Below are 20,913 nucleotides of genomic sequence, written 5' to 3'. Positions count from 1 at the left end.
AAACCCCCCAAAACACAGTAAGAAGGACGAAGCACCATTCTGATGCACCATTTAAGGTGGAACAGGAAAATTTGAACGAGAAGCCGGCAAATAAGAAGCTAACTTCAGGTTCATGTCATAAGGTGCCGACATTAATCTATTATTAATACCTACATGGATTAAGGAATGCTATAACTTAGCTACAAAGTATTAACCATCATTGTCAATAAATAACTACTACATAAAGTTAAGATCCCCTGAATAGACTATTGAATGAAATAAGCTTAATATAAAACCAGAGGAAAAACAATCACATCAACAGGTTCTCTGTGCATCACTGACAACACGACCATATCTACATAAACATCACACAAATGTGCAGCTTGTACATTGGAGAGATATATGGAAGAAACAGCCAGTCTCTTGGGGTAACAAAGGTTTTTAGACTCAGTTTAGCCTTTAGCATAGCAGCTCGCTAACTACGCTAGTGTGTCCACTAGCCCTGCCTGCAGCGTGCCTTCGTCGATCAGCTGCATCAGACAACGCCATGGTGTCATGGCCTGCTGCCTCAATCAAGACAAGAAATCTGCTGGAAACAGCTTGTACTGATGACTGAAATGTCTATTGAACTACAACAGAGTCTGATGCTCTGAATGTTAGCTTGATGTGACTTGAAAAACTTGGACGTGAAACAATATTTAGCACTATTTTTGCTGAGCCAGAGAAGCTGCTACATGCTTATGTGTACAAACCCCAGGTTTATCTATACACTGATCAAGCATAACATTATGACCACCTCCTTGTTTCTACGCTCATTGTCCATTTTATCAGCTCCACTTACTATAAAACTTCCTTAAAAACTCCAGCAGCACTGCTGTGTCTGATCCACTTGTACCAGCACAACACACACTAACACACCACCACCACGTCAGTGTTACTGCAGTGCTGAGAATGATCCACCACCCAAATAGTACCTGCTCTATGAGGGTCCATGGGGTCCGGCCACTGAAGAACAGGGTAAAAGGGGGCTAACAAAGTATGCAGAGAAACAGATGGACTACAGTCTGTAATTGTAGAACTACAAAGTGCTCCTATATAGTAAGTGGAGCTGATAAAATGGACAATATATATATATATATATATATATATATTGCACATGGAGTTAGCTAGGGTTAGTACTCAGTATTTAGTACTCAATACTTGGTAGATATTTTAAGTATTGGCAGATACTTTAGTGTCAGGCATCGGTATTGATGCATCCCTAGTTGTCATCGAAGTTTTATTGTTTACGAGGAGGAACCCCTGAACCTCAGTTTAAAGATATGGAACATTTTTCATGTTGTCCATCTACTGTCACAGACGTCTCTAGTGAGTCAAGTCAATTCAAATTTATTTATATAGCGCCTTTTACAACAGATGTTGTCACAAAGCAGCTTTACAGAGAATCCAGGTCCCCCAGTGAGCAAGCCTTGGTGACAGTGGCAAGGAAAAACTCCCTCAACAGGAGGAAGAAACCTTGAGAGGAACCAGACTCAAAAGGGGAACCCATCCTCCTCTGGTCGACACCGGATAAGAGGACAGACACAAAACAGTATAAGTGGATATAGTTTAACACCACTGTGCAGTGCGCCGGCCGCATCTCAGGTCAGACCCTCTTAGGACAGGCAGCCGCTCAGTTCAGGGAAAGAGAGGGGGAGGGGGAGGGGGGGTAGGGGGGATGAGAGGGACATAGTTAGAAAAACAAATTAACCAAAGGCTCGACTAAACAGGTAAGTTTTTAGCCTAGACTTAAAGATAGAGGCTGTGTCTGAGTCCCAAACACAGACTGGTAGGCTATTCCAAAGCTGGGGGGCTTTGTATGAAAAGGCTCCTCCCCCTGACGTAACTTTATTTATTCTGGGTACTAATAATAAGCAGCACCTTGTGATCTAAGTGGGCGTGTCGGTTGATAATAGGAAATAAGGTCACTGAGGTACTGAGGAGCAAGGCCATTCAGAGCTTTATACGTCAGTAGAAGAATTTTGTACTCAATGCGGAATTTAACTGGCAACCTATGTAAGGTACACAAAATTGGGCTAATGTGGTCGAATTTCCTGGTTTTGCTGAGAACTCTGGCTGCAGCGTTCTGGACTAACTGAAGCTTGTTAAGGTTTTGGCTGGAACAACCAGAAAGCAGAGCGTTACAGTAATCTAACCTGGACGTAATAAAGGCGTGAATTAATGTTTCTGCATCCTGTAGCGACAGTGCATTTCTTAATTTAGCGATGTTACGCAGGTGGAGGAAAGCTATTCTGGTAATATTGGTAATATGCTCATCGAAAGCCAGACTGGGATCAATCGTGACACCAAGACTTTTTACAGATGTGCCTGGTGCAATTGAGAAACTATCGAGATTAAGAGTAAACATAGGCAGATTATCCCTAGCAGCTTTTGGACCAGGAAGAAGGACTTCGGTTTTGTCCGAATTTAGTAAAAGGAAGTTGCTTGACATCCAGTCTTTAATGTCTTTTACACAGTCCTCTATCTTATTAAGTTCAGTTTTGTCCTCTGGTTTAGCTGAAATATATAATTGTGTATCATCGGCATAGCAGTGGAAACTGATGCCATGTTTTCTAATGATGGTACCTAGTGGTAGCATATATAAGGTAAATAACATGGGTCCTAAGACAGAGCCCTGTGGAACACCATACTTTACTCTTGTGAGAGCTGATGGTTCACCATTTACATTAACAAACTCAAAGCGATCACTAAGGTAAGATTTGAACCACGAAAGAGCTTTACCTGTCACTCCTACTAGTTTCTCAAGCCTGTCTAATAGAATAGTGAGGCAGACAGTAAAAGTACCAACTAAAGATGAGCCTACTATTACAATTTAAGAGTAAATAGCAATATTTCACATAAACCACTTGGCAACAACTTGAAGTAGTGGATGCCAATCAGCATTCAGATCAGAATATTTTCCTCATTTATGTAACCACATAAAAACACACTTTATGTGAAAATAAATTCTAGGTCATCAGTGCGCACTGTTGAGGCGTCGCGAGCCAGATTTCAGCATGATTGCTAATTGGCATGGATCTGCATTTGAAGCAATTATCGGCTGTGACACAAGGTTGTTAAGGCCACGGTGAAGAGCCCCTGCTGTCACTGAGCCGTTTTCTTTTTTCCTCTCAAAGTGACATTAAATCACCGCTTCCACTCCAGAGTAATACTCTTCATGGTGCTGGAAGCAGTTTATTAGTAATCTATAGCCGTATGAGATCCTCATCCCACGTCCCACTCGCCGGGTGTTAAATGGCTCCTCGTTCTCTCTCCGAAAGGTCAGGTGGGTCCTCCGTCGCTGGCGGTTCGATGCTGCTCCCACCAATTTACTAAACTCCCTCTTCGTTAAGTGGTTTATCTTCTAAATGAGGGTTTCCCCCATCCGTTACTGCTCATCTCCGCTCTCTTTCTGTCTCGTTTTGTCTCTATCCAGCTGTCACTCTTTCTTCCTTTCATGTTTTTTTTCCCTGCTCTTTTTACAAATTCAGGTCAATGCTAGGCTAGCACCTGAGACAGCAGCGTATTTCCAATGATACACATTCAAACATCGTCATCATTCAATAAATAATTCAAAAACCATCTTCCTACTGTCCCTCAGTAACATTAAGGGGTGTTAAAGAGAAGTGCAGAATGTGAGATTGTGATCTAGTAGCAACTTTTTTTGCTGATGAGACGGCGTGTCAAAATTGATATAGCATTAGCGTGCTAATCTGGATTCTTTGTAACACAGTGAACATTACATGGAGCTTTTGGGCTTCATATCTCTCCCAGACAAATGTCAGTGGAGTGGATTTCTTGTGCCGGGGGTGCTTTTTATCCAGAATTTGTCCCAGCCTGTTAGATTGGACATACTAATCATATGAGCTCATAAATACTTCTGCCTCTTCTGCCGCTTGCACTGCTCTCTCTGTATCTCTTCTCTGAATCCAACATAAAGTCAACCACAGATCGAAGACTCTTGGGTTCTGTTGGAGCTTCATAAGTGAATACTGATGAATCCAGTAAGAATCTGCAACATATATAACTTTAACAGTCTGATAGTAGTAACTGTGGAGTGATTTCAAGCCAGTATGAATCTGCAGAGCATGTAATCTTACAGTCTAACATTCATAATTGTGGAGTGATTTTAATCCAGTATGAATCTGCAGCATATGTAGCTTTAAATGTCTGATAGTATTAATTGTGAAGGGATTTTAATCCAGTATGAATCTGCAGCATATATATCTTTAACAGTCTGATAGAAGTACTCGTGAAGAGATGTTAATCCATTAAGAATCTGCAACATATATAGTTTTAACAGTCTGATAGTAGTAATTGTGAAGGGATTATAATCCAGAATGAATCTATAGACACGTCAATCTTACAGCTTCACCGTCATAATTGTGGAGTGATTTTAATCCAGTATGAATCTGCAGCATATATAGCTTTAACAGCCTGGTAGTAGTAATTGTTAAGTGATTTTAATCCAGTATCAATCAGCAACATATATAGCTTTAACAGTCTGATAGTAGTAATTGTGGAGTGATTCAATCCAGTATGAATTTGCAGAGCCTGTAATCTCACAGTCTAACCATCATAATTGTGGAGTGATTTTAATCCAGTATGAATCTGCAGAGCATGTAATCTTACAGCATAACAGTCATAATTGTGGAGTGATTTTAATCCAGTATGAACCAGCAACATATATAGCTATAACAGTCTGATAGTAGTAATTGTGGAGTGATTTCAATCCAGTATGAATCTGCAGTGTGTGTAGTGTATACAGTTTACCAGTAATAATTGTGTAGTGATTTCTTTCCAATATGAATCTACAGGGTGTAGTTTTTACAGCCTAACACTCATAACTTTAGATTGATTTCAATCCAGTATGAATCTTCAGTGTGTCTAGTTTTACAGTCTGACAGTAGTGATTGTGGAGTGAATTTAATCCAGTATGTAATCTGCAGTTTGTGTAGTTTTTACAGATTATCAGTAGTCGCAGTGAGTGATTTTAATCCATCATAAAGTGTATATATTTTTAATAATCTGAGAGTAACAACTGTGGATTTGTTTTAATCCAGTATAAATCTGCACTGTGTTTAGTCTTTACATTCAATAATTGTGAAGCGGCTTTAATCCAGCATGAATCTGCGCTCTATCTATCCATCTCACTCTAATAGAGTAACAAAATTGGCTAATAGACACTGTCATGCAGTGTGTGGTTATTGTTATTGAATGTTTTCTGTAGTGCAATTTTCACATCCAGGCTATGACCTTCCAATCCGGGCAATATGGGGAAATTACATAGATTGTAATTTGACTAGTGTGCTGGTCAAATCTTAGCAAATTGCATTACACAAACTCTCCAAGTAAAACTAATTCAGCTCTAATAATTCAGCTCTAATAGTTTATTGATTCCATATTGCAGGTCTGGAGGCATTGTACATTTTTGCTCTAACACACCTAAGTCAGCTCATGAAGGGGTCTGAAAATACCCCAATGTGTTCAAGCAGGTTTAAGAGCAGGAAAAAAAAAAACTAAAACATGAAGCACCTGGGGTCCTCAGGACTCAGACCAGAAACTGCTGCTTTACACTAACAATGCGTCTGAAGCTACAGAGCTAAAGCTGCGGTCCACTGGCCCCAGTCATTCAAGAGAGGGACAAGATCTTGGAGCATGGAAAGGCAAAGTTAGAGAGGAGAAAGTAAACTCCAGGGAGCTAAAGAGAGCGAGAAAGAGAAGACAATACAGAGAGAGAGAGAGACAGAAGAAAAGACTAAGCAAGAAATAGAAATAGAAAGTAAGAGAGAGGGAGAGAGAGAGAGAGTTGGATACAGTGGAATAGTCAGTATAATAGGCCCCTGTCTTTTTCGGTTTTAAATGGAGGATTTGGCCTTCACGCCTCTCAGCGCCATTCTTCAGGAAAGCGGATTTGGGCTGCTGTGACGCCCATTATCCTGGGTCCCTGGCAGTAATCCGCCATATTCGCCCCTTAATAAGACCCAGCACCTCTGAGGGTTATGGGGGCTGGGGGGCGGTTTCAGTGGGGATCAGGGGGGCAGAACCTTCACAGAGAGCCGCAGACTGATCATACAGAGCGGGTGGACAGAAGCAGCGGCAAACAAAACTCCAATACAGCTTTAGCTTCTTCGGCTCCTTCCAACTACAGCTCCACACAGCTCCATACAGCTCCATTCAGCTCCAGCTCCATTCAGCTCCATACAGCTCCACACAGTCCATACTGCTCCATATAGCTCGATACAGCTCCATCCAGCTTCACACAGCTCCATACAGCTCCATACAGGCTCCAATAGCTCCATACAGCTACATACAGCTTAATACAGCTTCACCCAGCTCCATACAGCTCCATACAGATGCACATAGCTCTATAAAGCTCCACACAGCTCCATACTGCTCCATACAGATGCACACAGCTCCATTTAGCCCCATTCAGCTCCACATGGCTCTACACAGCTCCACAGAGCTCCATTCAGCTCCATTTAGCTCCATACAGCTCCACACAGCTCCATACAGCTACATAGAGCTTCATACAGCTTCACAAAGCTCCATACAGCTCCACAAAGCTCCATACAGCTTCACACAGCTCCATACAGCTCCACAAAGCTCCATACAGCTTCACACAGCTCCATACAGCTTCATACAGCTCCACACAGCTCCACACAGCTCCACACAGCTCCATATAGCTCCATATAGCTGCATCACAAGCTTCAGTAAACCTCAATACATCTCCCTGCAGGCTCCAGTAAAGCTCCAGTGAAGCTCCAGTGAAGCTCCAGTGTAGCTGCAGTGTAGTTCCAGTGTAGCTCCAGTGAAGCTCCAGTGTTGCTTTGACAGAGTTTTGATACAGATTAATACAGCTTCAGTACAGATCTAACACAGCTCCATACAGCTCACAGCCTTTCTTTCTGTCTTTTGTTCTGTCTTCTTTTATTCATCCTTTTCTATTTCTTTTTTTTGTTTAGATCTTTCTGTCACTCTTTTTTTTCTTTCTGTCTTATTTCAAGCTTGCCAAAGCTGAATTCACTCACTCTTACAATTTATCTGCTCAGCTTTTGTGTGTGTGTGTGTGTGTGTGTGTGGTGTGTGTGTGTGTGTGTGTGTGTGTGTATGAGTGTGTGTGTGTGTGCCCTCTTTTATTTACTCTACTTCTTTCCTCTTCTTTCACCACAAGACTCTCTCATTCACACGATGAGAGGGAGAATATTAAGAAATGAAGAGAGCTTCTCATTGAATGAGGCGGGTTTGTTGTCCATCTTTGGCACTGTTCAATAAACACACACACACACACACACACACACACACACACACCATACACACACACACACACACACACACACACACACTCAAAGGGTGAGAAGAGCAAGGACACTGTGTGGCTTAGACATGATAATGAAAAAAGAGCAAGAGAGAGAGAGATTGAGAGAGATAGAGAGAAAATGATGGAGGGAAACGAGTAAGAGAAGAGAGAAAGGGAAAAGTGGAGGAAGAAAGAAAATGAGGGACACAGAGGGAAAGAAGGAAAGGAATAAAAACTGGTTAAGAAAAAGAGAGACAGAGAAAGAGAGAGAAGAAAGAGAGAGGTAAGAAAAAAAGAGTGAAGAGAAAAGGAGGAAGAAAATGAGGGTGAGGGAGAGAGAGAGTAAAAGAGAGAGATAAAAAGAGGGATACAGCGAGAAAGAGAAGAAGTGATGCGGACAAAATGAAGGAGAGATTAAAAGAGAGAGAAAGAGAAAGAAAGCATAGAAGGAGACAGATTAAGAGAAAAAGAGAAAAACAGAGCCAGAGACAGCAAGGAAGAAAATGAGGGACAGAATGATAAAAGAGAAAAAGAGAAAACATGAGTTAAGAAAAAGAGAGAGAGAGAGAAAGACACAGCAAGAGAGAAAGAGGTGTGTGTGTGTGTGTGTGTGTGTGAGAGAGAGAGAGAGAGAAGAGAGAGAGAGAGAGAGAGAGAGAGAGAGAGAGAGAGAATTTTAATTTATCCAAAACCTTTGATTCACATGGTCAATCATGATGATAACAAAACAAGAAATGGGGGGAACAAAAAACAAAAAAAGGAATATTGCACTACACACAGCACTACACATCATTCACTGAGCACAGAGCATTCATACAAATCCAGATCACCTCAGTGCTGCCCAGGTCTTTTCTGGTTGAGTAGAATTTAAAATTCAGGTTTTCACTAGCCTTGAAAAACAGACACAGGGTCAGTGTCACTGAGCCCCTCAGTAACGCTCGTTCTCCTCACCCAGGTTGCCATTTTCTCTTTCCCAAGTATAAAATTTAGTAGTTGACATTGTTCTCTATGTTTCTCAGTGTACTCAAACCCAAAATAAAAACTGAGAGACAGAGAGAAAGAGAGAGAGATAAAAAGATGGATACAGCGAGAAAGAGAGGGAGAGAGGCAGAGAAAATGGGGGAAAGAGTAAAAGAGAGAAAGAGAAAGAAAACATGGACAAAGAGAAAAAGGAGACAGATTAAGAGAAAGATAGTAAGAAAAGGGAGGAGAGAGCAAGTGAGAGAGAAAGCAAACGAGGGAGAGAAACAGAGTAAGAGAAAAGAGAAAGAGAGTAGAAAAGAAGGAGAAGAGAAAAAACAAGTTAAGAAAAAGAAAGACAAAGTAAGACAAAGAAAGAGAGAAAGAAGTGAGAGAGAGAGAACAGAGAAGGAGAGTTAAGAGAAAAATAGAAAGAAAATGAGGGCGAGAGAGTGAAAGAGCAAAAGAAAGAGAGAGAGAGAATGAGGGACACAGTGAGACAGAGAGGGAGAGAGGTAGAAAAAAATAAGCAACAGGGTAAAAGAGAAAGAAATTGTGGACTGAGAGAAAAAGAAGACAGATTAAGAGTAAGAAAATGAAGGAGAGCAAGAGAGAAACAAAAGAGGGAGAGAAACAATGTAAGAGAAAAGAGAAAGAAAAACAGAGCAAGAGAGAAAATCAGTTAAGAAAGAGAGAGAGAAAGACAGAGCAGGAAGAAAGAATTGAGAGAGAGAGAGGGGCAAGGAAAGTTAAGAGAAAAAGAGAAAGAAAATGAGGGCGATGGAGTGAGAGAGAGCAAAAGAAAGAGAGAGAGAGAGAGAGAGAGAGAGAGAGAGAGAGGGAGAGAGCGCAAAAGGGCATTTAGTTGTAGCAGCAAAATGTTATACTGTCATTGCCGGTTTATGTAGATGATTCGATGCCAACTTTACAGCCTAATTTTTCAGTGTCTCATCAATAAAATTACTGTAGAAATCCAATAACAATTTGTTCCTAGGAGCCATCAATGAACACACACACTCATACACAAACACACACACACACACACACACACACACACACACACACACACACACACACACACACACACACACACACACTACACACACAGAGCTAGATCCCTCCAGACGTCTCAGTAAACCCCAATAATGACATTCTGGGGGGGTCGACTGTAACTCTAATTACCCCACAGCCGCTTCACATTCACAACAAACATCACTTACGATACACACAGAAGGACAGATAATGATGTTGACTAGCAGAACTCTCTCTCTCTCTCTCTCTCTCTCTCTCTCTCTCTCTCTCTCTCTCACTCACTCTCTTCTCTCTCTCTCTCTCTCTCTCTCTCTCTCACAGGCTCTTTCTCCCATCACAGTAGTCCAGAGAGGGCCGTCCCAGCCAGGCAGGCCGTGAATATTCATGAGGAGGAGTCAGTTGCCGTGGAGGTTGCCGTGGAGGTGCTGAGTTATTCATCATTCTTCAGCAGGAGAGACACGGGAGTCGTCCCTCAGCGCTGGAATATTAACGAGCCACATTAATAAAAGATCCCCCTTCTCTCTCTCTCTCTCTCTCTCCCTCTCTCACCCTCTCTTTAGCTATAGATCTCATCCTCGCACCGTAGGCCACCTTCTGAACCAAAGCTGAGGTCTCTATTCCAGTCTGCAGGACCACACGTGTATCTGCAGAGCTTTCCTCACAGTTTTACAGAAACTGCTCAGGCCGACGGTCAGACTTAATTCACCGTCTATGGGGATTCTGCTTTGAAAATCCTTCTTAGGCTAATATAAGCAAAAGCTTTAGATCTAAGGCTTAACCAGAGTCTGGAAAACCAGACATAAAAGGAATGTGTCAGTGAAAAATCAAATATACACAATTTCTTCTTTCAAATGTAGTCATGAGCTAAGGTATGTTTGGTGTCTGAAGTTCTTTAATTGTGCACTGGAGCGATTTGCACTGGACTTAATGTACCTAAGTAAAGGAGGATTATAGGTGTCGATTAGCAGTGGTGACTGTGAACTGTGCCAGAGTTAGGCCTGTTAGACTGTTTGGGCTGTTTATGACAAAACAGGGTCAAAAAATTAGAAAAAACCCACTTATAATGCTAAATTCTTGAGCGAGAATCAGCTGTTGGTTCTGTTAGAAGAGAATTTTATTTTTGAGAAGTTTCAATCACGTTTTAGGCAGAAACATAGCACAGAGACAGCCCTTTTGAGAATTTTAAATGATATCTTAATGAATACTGATGCTGGAGAGGTGTCTCTTTTAGTATTATTGGATATCAGCGCAGCTTTCGACACTGTTGACCATAATACTTTGATAAATAGGGTGCATCCTTGGGTTGGAATATCAGGGACTGCCTTAGACTGGTTTGTTTCATATTTATCCAATAGAAAATTTAAGGTAGCTATTGGAGATAAGTTGTTGTCATGTGCCGATCTTTCATGTGGGGTCCCACAAGGGTCAATTCTTGATCCTATTTTGTTTTCTTTATATATACTCCCTTTGGGAAATTTGATTCGCTGTTTTAATCTTGTCATTTTTACGGTGATGATACACAGCTTTATCTCTCTGTAAAGAGGAATGATTTCGTAGATTAGAAAGTCTTTGAATGTTTTTAAGTTATTGAGGATTGGATGGGCTGTAATTCCCTTAAGTTAAATGAGGTAAAAACAGAAGAACTGGTTCTAGGTCTTCAAAATGTCATCAGCAACCTAAAGAAGGAGTTTGGTTCACTGGCCACAAGGATAAATCCTTATCCTAGAAATGTGGGCGTCATTTTTGATTCAGAACTAAATTTCTCAATACATGTAACAAAGCTGGTACAGGCTTGTTACTTTCAATAGAGAAATATAGCTAAAATCAAAAAATGCTTTCCTTTCAGGATACAGAGAAAGTTATTCATGCCTTTATATTATCACATCTTGATTACTGTAATGACGTATTTAGATGTGCAACTTGTCCAAAATGTCCACAATGCAGCAGCTCGGGTACTTACTAAGACTAAAAGAAGGGAGCATATTACACTCATATTGGCATCTCTACATTGGCTAGCTAAGCGCCAAGATGGTAAACATGGCCACGCTAGATTTTGTTCAGATCAGGCTGTGATTAGTCCAGATATAGATACTCAAACTGTGATTAATCCACGTTTAAATACTCAAGCTTTGATTAATTAAGAGTTAGATACTCGGCCTGTGATTAATCCAGATTTAGATACTCAGGCTGTGATTAATGCAGATTTAGATACTCAGCCTGTGATTAATCCAGATTTAGATACTCAGGCTGTGATTAATGCAGATTTAGATACTCAGCCTGTGATTAATCCAGATTTAGATACTCAGGCTGTGATTAATTCAGATATAGATACTCAGACTGTGATTAATCCAGATTTAGATACTCAGGCTGTGATAAATCCAGATTTAGATACTCAGACTGTGATTAATGCAGATTTAGATACTCAGGCTGTGATTAATCCAGGATTAGATACTCAGACTGTGATCAATGCAGATTTAGATACTCAGACTGTGACTAATGCAGATTTAGATACTCAGGCTGTGATCAAAGAAGGAAAAAGATCATACTACTTAAATATGTACAATGTAAAACTAGATATACTCAGCCTGTGATTAAGCCTGTGATTAATCCAGTGATTAATCCAGGATTAGATACTCAGACTGTGACTAATGCAGACTTAGATACTCAGACGGTGATTAATCCAGATTTAGATACTCAGACTGTGATTAAGCCTGTGATTAATCCAGTGATTAATCCAGGATTAGATACTCAGACTGTGACTAATGCAGACTTAGATACTCAGACGGTGATTAATCCAGATTTAGATACTCAGACTGTGATTAATCCAGGTTTAGATACTCAGGCTGTGATTAATCCAGGATTAGATACTCAGACTGTGATTAATGCAGATTTAGATACCCAGACAGTGATTAATCCAGATTTAGATACTCAGACAGTGATTAATCCAGATTTAGATACTCAGACTGTGACTAATGCAGATTTAGATACTCAGACGGTGATTAGTCCAGATTTAGATACTCAGACTGTGACTAATGCAGATTTAGATACTCAGACTTGATTAATCCAGATTTAGATACTCAGACTGTGATTAATGCAGATTTAGATTCTCAGACTGTGATTAATCCAGGTTTAGAAACTCAGGCTGTGATTAATCCAGGATTAGATACTCAGACTGTGATTAATGCAGATTTAGATACTCAGACTGTGATTAATCCAGATTTAGATACTCAGACTGTGATTAATGCAGATTTAGATTCTCAGACTGTGATTAATCCAGGTTTAGAAACTCAGGCTGTGATTAATCCAGGATTAGATACTCAGACTGTGATCAATGCAGATTTAGATACTCAGGCTGTGATTAATGCAGATTTAGATTCTCAGACTGTGATTAATCCAGATTTAGATACTCAGACTGTGATTAATCCAGGTTTAGAAACTCAGGCTGTGATTAATCCAGGATTAGATACTCAGACTGTGATTAATGCAGATTTAGATACTCAGGCTGTGATTAATCCAGATTTAGATACTCAGACTGTGATTAATCTAGATTTAGATACTCAGACTGTGACTAATGCAGATATAGTTACTCAGGCTGTGATCAAAGAAGGAAAAAGATCATACTACTTAAATATGTACAATGTAAAACATTAAGCTGCTGTTGGAACAAAATTAAATTAAAATAGTCTTTTATTCTGAGTTTATATTTGTCCACTTCTCATGAAATTTTGACACAGTCTAAAAGGAAGCAACAAAAATGGAGATGTAAGATTTTGTTTAGACAGCCATGATTTATAACAGTAAAAACACAAAAAAAAAACTCTTCAGCACCACCATCAAGCGTCCAATCATCAGCAATACACAAATTAGCCTAGTAACTTTACAGGAGAAGAAAAAAACCTACTTTACTTTTAATGTAAGTCAATGGAACCAGAATTTTTTCCAAGTCATTTTGGGATGCTCCTTTTGAGCCATTTATCATGATGTAAAGGACAACAGGTATTTTCAAATCAAAACTGAAAAACGACAAAAATGAAGATACAAGGTTTTGTTCTGACAGCAGCGATATATGCCCTCCACTCAATGACCGCTGGGATAGGCTCCAGCTCCCCCACCCAACCCAGAAGGATAAGCAGCTTAGATAATGTGTGTGTGTGTGTACACACACACATATATATATATATATATATATATATATATATATATATATATATATATATATATATATATATATACGTAGATTCCGTACAGATGCACAGATGTAGGCAGTGCGTCGCTCTGACTGAGTAAGCACAAAATCTAGTAGGAGCAATCCTAAATAATGAGGAGATAATTAACACCCTGGCAAACGCAGGTACTGTACTAAATAGTGGATTTAGTGGGGCATGATGATTGGTTGGTGGGGCATTGCCCCCTAAATTAGGTTAATGCCATTCCGAGATGCTTCCTGGTCCAGTCTCATTAAACTGCCTAAACTGTCTTACTCACGTCTTCTGAGCATTTTAGACCAAAGCTGTTTAGAACTGAAACTAGTAGACACTTATATATTGCCATATATCAGAATTCCTTATGGGCTCACAGGAAATGACTGGTCGTTCTGTCGCCTGCTATTGTGAAGGTACAATTATACAACTGAAATGAAAAGAGTACTGCATGCTTTGCGTTGTTGTGAACATTGGCTTGTTTGTAACTCATCTATGCCAAATACTATGTAAGCCCTAGTTAATGATAGAGGAAACACTGCAGATACACATTTCTAACATCTGGCTACAAGCTCACATTACTTTTTAGTTACATTAGCCTTGTAGCTTCAGTGCAAAACTAAAGAAGCGAACTTTAGACACCAAACCAGTCTGAATACATTTGGAAATGACATTTTTCTCCACAGAGTTTATAAAGTTCACAATCTGAGCATCACCCAGCATGTCAGTATCGACAGTTCAAAAGTCTGCTGTCCTACATGCCGGCTGCTCCTCAAAAACCTAAAAGACAATAATTATGGCATTAACTCCTGAGGGGAATCCCGCAAGTGCTTAATCATTTATCAGTCGTGTGAAATTCCAGCAAAGCCGACAAGCAGAAGTCCCAGCTCTGTAATAATGCAGCGTGCGCCAACATAAACAGCAACAAAGTGACACACTAATCCTCAAAAAGCAAAGTGACACGAGTGACAGAAACAGCATGGCTGTCGGAAAAAGAGAATTTGTTCAAGCATCGCAGATATGCTATATTATATACCTTTAAAAATGAAGGTGCCAAAAGAACTTCTCTGGCATAGAAGAACCACTTTCGGTTTCCTACAGAACCTTTCACAACAGTCTTCTACAAAGAACTACATTTGTAAATAATATGTGTGAATAGTAAGAATTTCTTTACATTTCATTCATTTTCAGTGAAGAACTGTGCAGTAATCTGCATTTTTAAGATTGTAGTTATGCTAAAGCTGCACTATGTAAGTTTTTTTGTTAAAATTGAAAGAAGTAGCATTACGGAGTCAGGAGAAAAAAGGACAGGCTAAGATATAGAGTGCGTGCGCTGCTGCAAGTCACCCTGTAAAGCCTAATATAATCAGTGAGGTGGGATTTTGTGGGAGTTTTTCAGACCACATCATACGACTTTACATCACATGCACAGCCTCAAAAAGAAGTTCTGGCTCAATGTTTAGGTCTCAAATGCAAAATTAACATTATACTGATGAAGAAATGATGATAATAGTAGATCATTCACTCATCCTACATTTTCAATGAGTTCTTTTTAAAGGCACAGTAACAAAAACAGCCTATTTTAATAAAGAGATAAAGAGACATGTAAAAATGAGTTATGATAAGTTTGGTAAACATAACCACACAAATGTTGAAAGTCATAAACAACAATGGCTGGTTTTTGTTTTGAGGTAAAATACTGTTGGACACTGCTGTTGATAATGTACAGAATGTAAATTCACAAAAAAAATATCATCTTTATTTCAGATATTTGTGTTTATTTTAATGTTTGTGACTGTTAATATTATGGTAAACTACTGTATAATATTGTATATAATAACTATTCGCACTGGTGAAACTGTCGAATTACAGTAAAAAACAGATTTCTGAGAAATTAAGCGGATGTAATTTTACAGATTTTTCCGTAATTTTACAGCGTTTGCCTGGCACCCGTGCTGCTGGACTTTTTATCCTACAGTGTACCACCAGCAAAAAAAGAGAAACGAGTGAAAAAAATTTTTAGAGACAGCAAATAGAGAAAGAGATAAGGAAAGAAGGAAAGAAAGGAAAAGAGCGTGAGCTCTAAGAAAAGAATGGTCCGATGTTGGTGGTGGGAGTGATATGTTTAATTCAGGCCTCCCAGAGAGCTTAGTGGCATTTCAGTTGTGTTATGAGGCCCAAATACACGAGGCCAAACTCCGCGCTCCAAATGTGCATCAGAACTGCTGTAATATTAAAGCAGCCAACTGGGCCTTCTCTCTCTCTCTCACTCTCTCTCTCCCTCTCTCTCTCTCCCTCTCTCTCTCTATAAATGTCTATTTCTGCTCCCCAGACAAGCACAATATCCCTCTATCTGATCCCGTTTCAGTCTCAGCATAACAGTGCATACGCAGAGCTATTTTATCACGCGGCGCTTTAGCACGGAGGGCACCAGTGGATTTGAGCTCAGATCAGATCCTGCTAAAGGGACTGAAACGGGGACACCAACACCGCAGCTCAGAGCTCTAACCAATACACCCGCTCCATATCTGAGGCCATTATGAAATTGTGAAAGTACATCAGCGACATAGCGGGAACAGGTGGCCTCCTGCCGGAGCTCAGGTTGTGGAACAGAATAAAATAAGAATGAAAGTAGAAATAAAATTAGACAATATGCAGCTACTGCCAGCAATAACAAAAGCAAATGACATTCTGGTGAAAGTGCAGATTCTAAACTTTCAATCCGTGCCACATTTGTGTTTGTAAGTAGAAGAGGAGATATTTTATTATGATTTGAATTTGAGCAAAAGTTATTCTTTCGGTACCGTCTTGTTTTGTAAAAATGAAAAACAATAATTTGCATTTTTGATAGATTTTTCTTTCTTGGCTGAAACAAATAGAAACAAAAGGAAAGTGCAAAATCAAGCCTCTCAGTACAGAATGGAAATCAAACTAAATGTGATATCTTTATTCACTATGTAATAAAGATGTGATTACATCATTATGTTTATATAGTACTAATTCTCAACGTCTAAGGTCTAGTTTTGTGTTGTAGATTAAGCCTAGTCTTGAACTAATGGTGAATCACCATTGTACACTCTTTTAAGTCAAGGTTTATGGATAATGTGGGCCTAGAAAACTCTGTATGCACTGCACTTAGACTGTGTTCACACAGCAGGTAAAAAGTGGCCCAAGTCAAATCATTTTCTTCATATGTCACACGGATGTGTTTCTGTGTGTCAGCGTGAACAGCAAAACACACTGAATCTGACATTTTCAATTCTAATTTCGAGACGCTTTCATATGTGGTACTGAAATCCGAAACGTATCCGATATGCAGCAGTGTGACTCTGTCTGAACAGCCAAATCGGAATTCATGCAACTTTTACATCAGTCCAGCTGCTGAGACCTCATAAACATTAAGGCTGATGTTTCTGTACAAAAATTAGAAGAGACTTATCACAACTGCTCTGTGTTCAGAGAGATTTCAAAAGAAATGGCCAAAAAAATACAACTTGACCAGGGGTGATTAGACTTGTGCATAAGGCTGTATATGCATTTCTTTGCATCTGAGGCCCAATTCACACATGCTGCCTCTGCCTGGGCTGAGCGATGTGGCAGCATGAGCGTTACAGCTCGAATGCGCTGGCCTTTTATACATACAGCATTTGAGCTGTGGAGCAGAGCAGCAAGAAAGTTACACAGACATTCCTGTTTCCAGAAAGAAAAATGGTCACTTCATTCTGATCAATAGAAATATAATTTATAAAAATGCACGGTATGTTTGTTTATCCTCGACGGCAATCTGACGTGATTAGAAAAAAGTTAAAGCCTGGCAGACCCACCAGGAAATCTGTCTGCAGCATGGAATATTTAATTAGTATTTCATCATAAATGAATTTTTTTAAGAAATCGTTTTTAAGTTTATATGTTAAGTTTGTATTGTTTTCTGTTCATTTTCATTGAATTTCATGGCTTATTTCAGTGTGACACGTGGAAAAAATTGATGACGAGTCTATTCTCTAAATACCACACACTTCAGTGCAGCCTGTGTGAAAGTGCTGACCACTTAACATGGGCGCCAAAATAAAAAAGCAAGGCTTTCCACGTCGCTCACCGCACACAGAATATACAAACATATATATTATAATAATGTGTCTGCCCTGCAATGGACTGCTGACACATCTTCTAATATATATATATTAGAAGTCCATTGCAGGGCAGACACATTCATTCACACTCACAGTTCAGACTAGGGGCAATTTAGCGTGTCCAATTAGCCTGACTGCATGTCTTTGTACTGTGGGAGGAAACCCACGCAGAAACAGGGAGAACATGCAAGCTCCACGCAGGGGGGACCCTGGTCACTCAGCCAGGGGATTGAACCCAGGCCCTTCTTGCTACAAGGTGACAGCGCTACCCACTGTGCCACCATGCTGCCCGCTATATATAATCTTTGCAGCAGTAAGAATGCTTCATAACATCTTATCATGAAATAAAGACTGAATTTTCTTTTTGACATTTCATAACAGATTTAATCATAATGAAATAACATTAATAGTAATTTAATAATGCATAGCACCGCATCATATTTTTTACAGATTTTACAGGTTTTCATTTACTCACCCCTGGTCATATTAGTGATGAAAGCATGCGTTTAGACTCTGGAGCTACTTCCACGTGGATCCACTAGAGTTTAGTGAGTCTGATGGGTTTCATGAGCACACATGAAGGAAAAAGCCAGCAAATCCCGCCTCATCCTGTCTTCACTGATTCCATTCACAGGAAGAAAATAACTGCCTTGCAGCTGAAAGACTGTCTTCCCCAAAGGGGCGGACTGACTCTGCTGCAGTGTCAATGTGTCTGTTCCCCATTTCACTGCCGCTGGTGTTTATGCTCTGCCTGAAAAATGAGTTAAATCGGTTTCCTCTGCTTGATCCCACTCTGGGCTGTGATTGCTGTTTGCTGCACAACCTACACCTTGCTTCATTAACACTGCTAATTTGTGTGGGCTGCTGGGCAACAATACCTGACATTCCTGCCTGCTTATTTAAACCTGGAGCTCAAGCAGCACGATGAAGAAGCAAAAAGCAGGCCGAGCACCTCACTGCTGCTAATCTCTAATTAACTCCCTGTGTATACATGCACACCTACATACACAGGGAAGGATGCACCTTTACATGCGTCTCAGCACTAAAGCCTGCTGTGTATGAACAAATAGGATGCTCTGCAGGCTGTAGAAGGCAGAGGAAGAGTGCATGTGACTGACGAGTGAGCAGGACCACAAGTGCCATTTCCACTGTAGTACTTGGGCTGCACAGGAACCTTTTTAGTTCTAACTCCAGAGTAGATACTTCAGAGCCAGTTTAGGTCCTCAAGCCGCCTCTGTCTTGAGCCTGAAGGTCTTCTCTATTTTTGGTAACTATTCCACTTGGAAGTTCTCTTCTATCTTTGGTAGTTCTTGCATTTAGATGTTCTCTTCTGTCTTTGGCAGTTCTTGCATTTGGACGTTCTCTTCTATCTTTGGTAGTTCTTGCATTGGGAAGTTCTCTTGCATTTGAAAGTTCTCTTCTGTCTTTAGTAGTTGTTGCATTTGGAAGTTCTCCTTTCTTGCATTTGGACATTCTCTTCTATCTTTGGTAGTTCTTCCATTTGGATGTTCTCTTCTGTCTTTGGCAGTTCTTGCATTTGGACGTTCTCTTCTATCTTTGGTAGTTATTGCATTAGGATGTTCTCTTCTATCTTTGGTAGTTCTTTCACTGGGAAGTTCTCTTGCATTAGGATGTTCTCTTCTGTCTTTGGTAGTTCTTGCATTTGGAAGTTCTCTTCTCTTGCATTTGAAGGTTCTCTTCTATCTTTGGTAGTTCTTGCATTTGAAGGTTCTCTTCTATCTTTGGTAGTTCTTGCATTTGGAGTTCTTGCATTACTATTCTCTGTTGGTCTCCTGCAAGTTCTCTGATATCTTTATAGCTGAAGTTTCCTCCATCTTTAGTAACTCTTGCAGTTTAGGTTCTCCTCTGTCTCTGATAACTTGTGCAGGACACAGCTGAAACATGAACATGTAATCAAGTTAGTAAGTCAGACAGTTAATGTTAGCTGCTGTTACTGGTGTAAAGAAAGTCAAATAAACCTAAAGCGCCATAAACTGAGAGTTAAGAATATTGTGTCAGCTGTGTTAGCTGTTTATCAGAGCATCGCCGCTTCACAATTTCAGTTTCATTTCCCAAACGTTTTAGCCAAGCACGTTAACGTTATTCCTCCTAATAAACAGACACACGTTCAGCTCTGGAGATCGAGTCTGCAGTGTCTGGCTATTAAACGCTGTTAGAAAAAAATTACAAGTCAAAGCTCAGTTTTCAATGTAGATAAGTGTAACATCATTATGCTGGTTATAGTGAACTGTGCTGCATAAAACAATAGAAACAGACGATTAAAACAGAAGTTAAGACGTTCTGGGGTTTATCTTAAAGTTAAGAAAATATTTAGGATATTTTGGCAACTTTGGATGTTTCTGTAATTCCGTTTTCTTATCTGGAAATAAGATTATAGACTTTAGAACTGTTAACTGAAGTCTTAACTGAAGTTGCCATGAAAACAAAGCAGATCTCAGACTTAAGAATCTTCTGTAATACGGCCCCAGGCTCTCTTCTTTCTGTGGTAAGTCTTGAAGACAGAAGTTCACTTCCATGTTTGGTACCAGTTCCATTGGAAGTTGTCTTCGATCTTCTAACTCTTGCAGTTTAGGTTCTCCTCTATCTTTGGTGACTCATGTAGTTAAAACCAAGTGTTCGAATTTCATCAGAGATACAGAAACATAGCTTTACTGTTCCAGTTTAAACCAGAATCTTATGCTGATGTGTCGATTGTCAGTTCTTGGATTGTCACTTTTTTAAGGAGTTCACTAAAGTAATGTTAATTAGCTCGGTAGCTAATGCGAATGTTAACATGTATGTGAACTGAAGTTTGATAGACATTATCCTTTTTTTTTACTTTTGGACTAAAATAAAACGCTAATTTGCCAAAATGAGAGGAAAAGATTTATGAAACAATGTAAATGATTACAATAGAGCTGAGGTGAATAGACATTAATAGATAAGTAGAAGTAAAAGTAATGCTAATTACACCACAAATCCATTAAAACCAAAAACATATGAAACTGCAGAAATGGAACGAGATCTTCCCCACGTTGGATATTCAGGCTTCTCATAGAAATATGGAGCTTCTTTGACGAAGAAGCATTTCATGCATGTGGACACAAAGCCAAATTACTCAGGAGCTTTTTTATTAGACAGGCTATTATGTACTTATTGATTTTTAGCTGCTGTACTGCATTACTCATTTCAGCAGCTTCATAAGAAAGCGCACTGTTAAAAAGAGAAAAAGGCAGTGACACTCAGGAACTGGAGTCTTTGGTGATCAGTTTTT

This window comes from Colossoma macropomum, unplaced genomic scaffold (assembly GCF_904425465.1).
Source record: "Colossoma macropomum unplaced genomic scaffold, Colossoma_macropomum, whole genome shotgun sequence".
NCBI lineage: Eukaryota > Metazoa > Chordata > Actinopteri > Characiformes > Serrasalmidae > Colossoma > Colossoma macropomum.
Note: the sequence above shows the minus strand (reverse complement) of the source record.